Below are 7,666 nucleotides of genomic sequence, written 5' to 3'. Positions count from 1 at the left end.
CCTCTCGGATAATCTGCTCTGCATACAGGTTGAAAAGGTATGGAGATAGGACACATCCCTGGCGCACATCCTTCCCAATTTTGAACCATTCAGTGTTGCCCTGCTCTGTTCTGACGACTGCCTCTTGGTCCAAGTATAGGTTTCACATTAGCAAGATTAAAACAACTGAAAATACTACAGCCTTGAGATGCATCTAAGCCTTTAAACCTTTGAGTTATATGTTTATAGGGAAATTTTAAAATCTGTACTAAGTCATTCATTTTCTATGAAAGATTGCTATATTGTCAAATTTTTTTAAGTTTGCCAATTAGTGTTACCCTATAAATGGAGTCATAGTTTCAAAAGAGTAGTAATCAGTGTTTAAAATGTGAATTACTTTATACTACAACTGAACCAATAATCTAAAGAATGTATCTTGTAAAATAACCCAATTAACATCAGCCACTCATCCAGCAACTGAAGCAAATGACCAAATAATGATGAAACTTGGATATTAAGATACAAAATAGTTTAAAACCATGATATTGATCTAAAGATATTATAACAGAGTACCAATTTATCTATGCAAGTAAAAAAAAAAAGGTTCATCTTAAACTGCTCACATTTCCCTATAGTTCTTACATAAACTTGGGAGAGTGTGTGTATGTCTATATATATACATATATATACACAATATAATATAAACTTTAAAAGCATAAACCAACATCGTATTAAAAAGTTTAACTCTCTCTAATCTGTCTACTATCCTTTCAGGATTTATCATTTCTAGAAATCCTAGATGCATAGTAGTTAATTACTAATCCACTAACAGAAAAGTCAAGAGTTTCAAACTTGACAGAAAAAAGTGCTTCCCTAAAGATTTGCCATTTTATTGTCCTACAGAATAGCTGAAGGGCTTTTGGTATTAAAGCAAATATCATGTTGTTCTGCTAATCAAAAGGTGATGGTGGATCTGACCCAATTCTGATCCTCCAGTGGGTTTTCAGAGGCAGTAAACCCATGGGAGGATACTGCCCATCCTTCTCTCATGGAGCAGTTTGTGGATTAGAACTGCATGTCTTTCAGATTGCAGTACAGCTTCTTACAACTAGGCCATTGGAGCTCCCTAACCAAAACGTTGGTGGTTCTAATTCACTAGCTGCTCACCAGGAAGCCTTCTCTACCTAAAACAAACAGCCTCAGAAACGGGATTAAGGGTTGCTATGAGTTCAAATCAATAGTAATGGGTTTGGTTTTTCTCTGTACCATATCCCACTCATCTTTTTTCATTTTTTGTTTTAAACTGAGAATACACACAAACAAATTTCAATTCCCCTAGGCATCATCAGGGGAAAAAGAAAGGGGGGAGGAGCCTATAAAATGAACAATGACACCCTTGAGGAACAGATTTCTCAGAATAACCAAACAAGACCAAAATGGCAGAATCGGTCCCAAAATGAAATGTTTAGAGGCAGAAGGGGGGGGGAGAACGGAAACAGTAACCCATGAAGTGGAAGAGTACTGTTACGTTAAAGGGATTCCAACTAATGTCACAGAACAAAAATGTGTGTTACACAGAAAACTAACTTGCTTTTTATTAACTTTCACCCTAACCATATTTTTTTAAAAAAGTAAAGTAAAAGAAAGAAAACACATCAATTCAACAATTTCTACATAAAACAATTTAGAGACAAGGATCACATTCTTGTGAATGACTTTTGTGACACATTCTTACCCTCCTTTTTGGAATTGTTTCTCCTTCATTAAAATTAACTACTCCCTGTAGATGTTTATTGAAATGAAAAATTAATAAATTTAAAAAAAATTAACTACTCCCCCTAAAGAGCCAAGCTAATCTTTTCAAGTTACTATCATCAATTTTAGTCAATATTATTCTCTAGGTTTCGTTCACTCCAATTTATGGTGATCCCATGTGTGTTAGAGCAGAAACACACTTCACAATGTTTGAAACTAGCTAGCTTTGGTATTAGGTTTGGGTTTTTGGGTTTTTTTAAGGTGAAAAGTTAAGATTAGAAAGTTACATCACCGAGACGGGATAGACCTTCCTTCCACTTTGGAAAAGAAATGTGGCTGGAGGCCTTCGGTAGTTATTTGAAAAGCTTAAGACAGACCTGATTTCACTAGTTGGCCTCAAGTACTATTTGGTTCTGAAAAGACCTTGTGAGAAGTAGGGGTGTGCAACTGTTAAAGAACAAAAACAATTTGATGGTGTAAATTTTCGTAGTAAGCTTCCACTCAAGTCACAACCTTAAAAAAAGAAAAATTGCAACGTTGGGGGATATTTTTGCTTTAAGTTTAAAAATTATCTAAGGGCAACAATGTCTGAAATACATCCAACCTCCACAAAATTTATCATCCACAAAAACTTTAAATTCATTAGGATTCTTATATGGAATCTTTGCCCAAAATGATTAGTAAAGGCAACACTATACAGTTAGTTCTTCTGGTCTTACAGCCAAGGAGGTAGTTAGTCACACATATTCTCCTATTTTGACTCTCCTTCTTCCTTTGTTGTTCTAGATGAATAAAGGCCAACTGTTAAGTCTTGCACAGCTGCTTCCAAAATTTTAAAATCCAGGCATTATGCAGTGTACAAGAAGATAGGACCGAAGTACCACACACATAAGTAAGCTAACGAGAATGTCCTATGAAACCACGACCTTAAATCTCCAAACCAAGGAATCAAATTCTTCTAAGAAGTGTTTGGTTATAGTAACTTCAACAGCTACTCACTGACAGCCGTTAAAATATTTAGCTATGCAATGCTACCTGTAAATATGAATTTACAATCACCTTCCCTGCCACTAATACACTTTGGGGTTTAGACATTTCCCTTTATTATTTTACATAAATTGTACACAATCTGTCCTTTGTGATTAGCTTACTTTGCTCTGTATAATTAATCCCTTCAATCTCCACCTATTATTTTCCTCTTGGCTGAGTAGTATTCAGCCATCTATATGTATATTTTGTTAATCCACTCATCTATCTCATGGCTACTTAAACTGGTTCTACTTTTGTCTACTGTGAGTAGTATTACTGCAATGAACATAGCCATGGAAGTCTCTTAAGTCTTTGCTTTGAAGTCCTTTGGGTATAAAACCTAAAAGTGGAATTCTTGGGTCATATCATAGTTAATTTTCATTTTTAAAGAACTGTCACACTTTCCATAACAGCTGCACCATTTTTTTTGCACGTCCATGAACAATGACTGGATAAGGGTTCCAATTTCCCTATATCCTTGCCAGCATTTTTTATTCTCTGGTCTTCTATGAAAAATCTTCAGTCATTCCAGTGAAAGCATAATGTTATCTCATAGCGATTTTAATTTGCATCTCTTTGACTGCTAAAGACGATGAGCATCCCTACATTAGGAAAGATGCTACTGAGAGAAAAATTTACTAGAAGGGAAAAAAAATTTCTACAATAACTCTCTAATTGAAATAGTCCAAACTACACAATTTTTTTTAAATTCCATTTTTTCCAGTAGCTTTTGGAAGTATAAATTGAAATAATAATAATTTTGCCTTAATTTAGAAGCAGATAATTAGCCGTGATCTTTAAATATATGTAAAATTTAAGACAGTGCTTTATGAAATGCTCCACAGTTTTCATTTCTTAAAAGTTGCACTTTTACGGGAGCTCTGGTTGGCCTAGTGGCAAGAACCTGTGCTGCAATCCCAAAGGCTCATGGTTCAAATCCACTAGAAGCTCTACTGGAAAAGGAGGGGCAATCTCTTCCTGTGCCAATCGGATTTAACAGTACTCACAAAAAAAGACAAAACGAAAGTTGCACTTTTGTGCAACTAGGCCAACTATAGGCCATATCTGCTACCACCAGGTTCAGCTGAGAGAAGATACTGAACTCTCACCAGGTCCCAATACCTGAATAAAATTCTTCTCTGCTCTATCTCAAAAAAAAAATTCTTGTCCATTTCACTGACCTATCCCTTTCCTACAGAAGCCCCTTCAGTCCCCACAACAAGGAGGCCGACTGGGAAGCTCACACCTCTCTCTGATAAGCATGCATAGAATAAAAGTACTTTTTCCTTTTGGTAAAAAAAAAAATAAGTTGCACTTTTATATTATAAACATTATCTTAAATAGTCAAAGATCTTGGTAGCAGGCTAATACCAGTATTAGAATCAACAACTCTGTTACAAATTCCTAGCTGAGCAAGTTAAATGAACTCTTTATAGCTTAGTCTCCTTAAACAGAAAATAGTAATCAGTATTAAATAACAGACTATTATAACCAGATTCAAAGATTATATGAGATTCTACATAAAGCAAATACTATACAGTAAGTATCCAATAAATGTTAGATACGAATACCTACTTTACACTAATAAAAGAACCGAACTCACTGTCATCAAGTCAATTCTGACTCAGCAATCCTACAGGACAGAGAACTGCTTAATAAGGTTGCCAAGGCTGTAATCTTTATAAAAACAAATTACTAGGCCTTTACTTCTGTAGAACAGCTGTGGGTTTGACCTGCTGACCTTTTTGATTAGCAACCAAGTGTTTAACCACTGTGCCACCAAGGTTTCTTGCATACTGAAGATGGTAGTGCCTAAGGGCAATATATGTGTAATACAGTTTTATCATGTCTTAGCTATTCTATTTACCTTGCCAATAAATTCACATTAACAATTTATCATTTGTATTATAATGAAAATATTTTTATATTTGCTACTGAAACAAATCAAGCAAAGATGAGCAGACTGTTCACTTTCCATCTTAAAATACATATTCCAAAATTTGAACTTTTCCATTTTCCTATTTATCAATCTGAACTAAAATCACCTCTTCAATTATACTACCTCCACACCCCGTTCATGTTAGAAGTAATTTAGAATTACATAAGCATAAACTCCAAGTAGCTATTCTCTGCTCAATAAAGTTGAAATAAGTTCTGTGATAGTTGAAATAAGTTCTGTGATAATACAATTACAGTGGCTCAGTGTTACTCAAACAGTTATGTAGTTGTATGTCAAGCAGTACACACAAAAAGCTCAGGGACATAAACTATTCTAAACTACTCTTTCAGCAAAAAAAAAGAGTGTCATTTTTTAATCTGTAGTTTGCAATTTTTCCTATTATTTTCCAGTAAGGAAATTAACAGCCACCATTCATCTCTCAATTTATTATATTGTGATAAACTGGATATTGCTATGAGGCTACAAGCTATATCATCAAACACCAGCAGAATTAGCCATCACAGACAGATTTCAGAAGCACATCTTCTAAACTAAAACAAAACAAAAGGCCTAATGATCTACTTCTAAAAATCAGCCAATGAAAACCCTAAAGATCACAACAGAATATTGTCCAGATTAATGCTCTAAAATGAGCCTGAGCTCTTTAAGGTGCTAGACACTCAAATCACACAGAGTCCTCAATAATGGACCGAAGTGTATGTACCAAATGATCATGAAAATGGTGTAAAATTTGCCGATATTTTCTTTTGTTAAGCATGGGATCACCATGAGTCAGGGCTGACTCAACGGCAACTAAATTATCTTCAAATAAGAAGTGGACCTATCAGCCTCCTTGCCTTGTTACTCAGCAGGTTCTTCAAGAAGTCTAGACTAGGTTTCTACTAAGTGAGGGAGCTCTGGTGCTTAGTAAGAAGTTGTGCTGCAATAAAAAATGGCATGAGGTTTCAATCCACCAACTGTTCTGTCAGAGAAGGATGGGTGATCTTCTCACATGAAATTTACTGCCTCTGAAAACCTGCTGGAGGGTCAGCTATGGGTTGTTTCCAACTTGACGGTACGACTCGCTAACAGTATTAAGTTAGGGAGCTCCCGTGGCCTAGTGGGTAGAGTTGTGCTTCCAACCCAAAGGCAAAGCCATCACCTACTCTGTGGGAGACAGGTGAGCAGTCTCCACCTGTGTGATTTATAGTTTCTGAAAACCTGATGATCAGCTATGAGTCAATTCTGACTTGATGGCAACGGGTTTGAGGGGCATTTTTCTCCAAGTTATTTTTCCTTAAGTTGAAAAAATGGAACAGCATTTTATCATGACAGATAGTGACTATTCTGACAAATGCTCTAACTGCCTTTAAAAAATTTTTAACCTTACCTTTAATTATCATCTGCAATTATATCAACTATACTTCACATTGTTTTCAAGTCCATACTAAATTTTCATGAAGATCACTCATAAAGTTCTATGGTTATCAATGTCCTAATACTTTCTCTTAAGAGGTAAAAGGGAATGACTCTTTCTGTTGAGCTTCTGATTCTGACAAGTACTCAATATTGTTTGCTAACAACTAATCTCTAAAAAAGGAGAATCAACATGCTCCCCTAAAAGTATATTAAAGTCTTTTATCCACAAAGAAATTCTGACAAGGATAGAAAACTAGCCCATTTTTAAATTTTACCAGACAATTTCAATGGAAGTCTCTCTTACCTGGGTCTACGCACCACCTGGTTGCTGGCAATTATAAAGCTTTATCAAATTAAGATATATTCCAATTTCACATTAAGAAATAGAGAAAAAAAAATAGGTTTGAATCCACCAGATGCTCCACTGGAGAAGTAGGGGCAATCTCCTCCTGTGCCAGTAGGATCTGATTTGACAGTACACAACAACAAAAAAGATGCATCTTTGAAACAACTGGGTAAAATCTAGTCTTAAGTCAACAATTAAATAGTTGTTGAAATGGGGGAAAAACCCTCTAAAGCTTTACTGTCCTAAAGTGTTAACAGCGGTACTTTTATGTTACAGTTTTAGTTTCTTCTTTCATTTTAAGTTAAAGTTTACAGAGCAAACTGTTTCCATTCAACAATTTAAACATATTATATGACATAAAATTACCAATCCCCACAATGTAGATTTTAACAGCATCCTTCCCATTCCCTCCTTGTGTTCCCAGTTTCCATTCATCCTTCTTTAAATCCCTTCCTGCCTTTTGACAGCTTTATCCCTGGGTAAATGCCCTTCCCACCTTGACTCGTTTCTAAGGAGTGTGTTCCTCCCTACAGATCTGTCCACTGTTTGACTTGAAGTTGGGGCAAAGGGAAGATTTCAGTTCAGTCTTGTGTTCCACCAATCTCTATAGACCAATAAGTCTTTTTAAAAAATTTTTTTATTATTATTGTGTATGTGTACCATCTAATTGGATCTTACTGGTAACAGGAGACTGCCCCTCCTTCTCCAGCAGAGCATCTTGTGGATTCGAACCACATACTTCTGGGACTGCAGTGCAGCTTTTTGTCGCTAGGCCACCAGAGCTCCCAAATAAGTCTTTTTTTTAAACAGTTTTATTTCCATATTTTTCTGTCACTCTTATCAGAGGTTAGCAGTGGTAGCTGGCCATTCACAAAGTTTTCTAAATTTTATTTTCACTTCACCGAAGACAACATTCAGATGGCTAACAAGCACATGAAGAAATGCTCAAAATCCCTAGCCCTAAGAGAGATGCAAATTAAAACTATATCATCTCACCCCAGTCAAAATAGCAAAATTTAACAGAACAGCAAGCAACAAATGCTGGCGAGGTTGTGGAGAAACTAGAACCCTGATTCACTGTTGGTGGGAGTGTAAAATGGTGCAACACCTGTGGAAAGCAGTATGGCGCTTTCTCAAAAAGTTGCAAATAGAGATACCATTTGACCCAGCAATTCCACTACTGGGAATATACCCTGAAG

At 35.9% G+C, this 7,666-nt stretch overlaps 1 protein-coding gene across 1 annotated transcript in view; it reads right to left on the bottom strand.

The window, feature by feature from the left end:
- Positions 1-7,666, bottom strand: part of UBE2R2 (ubiquitin-conjugating enzyme E2R 2) — a 107,984-nt gene that overhangs the window by 95,171 nt on the left and 5,147 nt on the right. The gene's annotated exons all lie outside the window — the stretch shown is intronic.

The sequence above is a fragment of the Elephantulus edwardii genome, unplaced genomic scaffold (assembly GCF_000299155.1).
Source record: "Elephantulus edwardii isolate Elephantulus edwardi_28Jun2011 unplaced genomic scaffold, EleEdw1.0 scaffold00232, whole genome shotgun sequence".
Lineage (NCBI taxonomy): Eukaryota > Metazoa > Chordata > Mammalia > Macroscelidea > Macroscelididae > Elephantulus > Elephantulus edwardii.
This window is presented reverse-complemented; position numbering and strand designations above follow the sequence as displayed.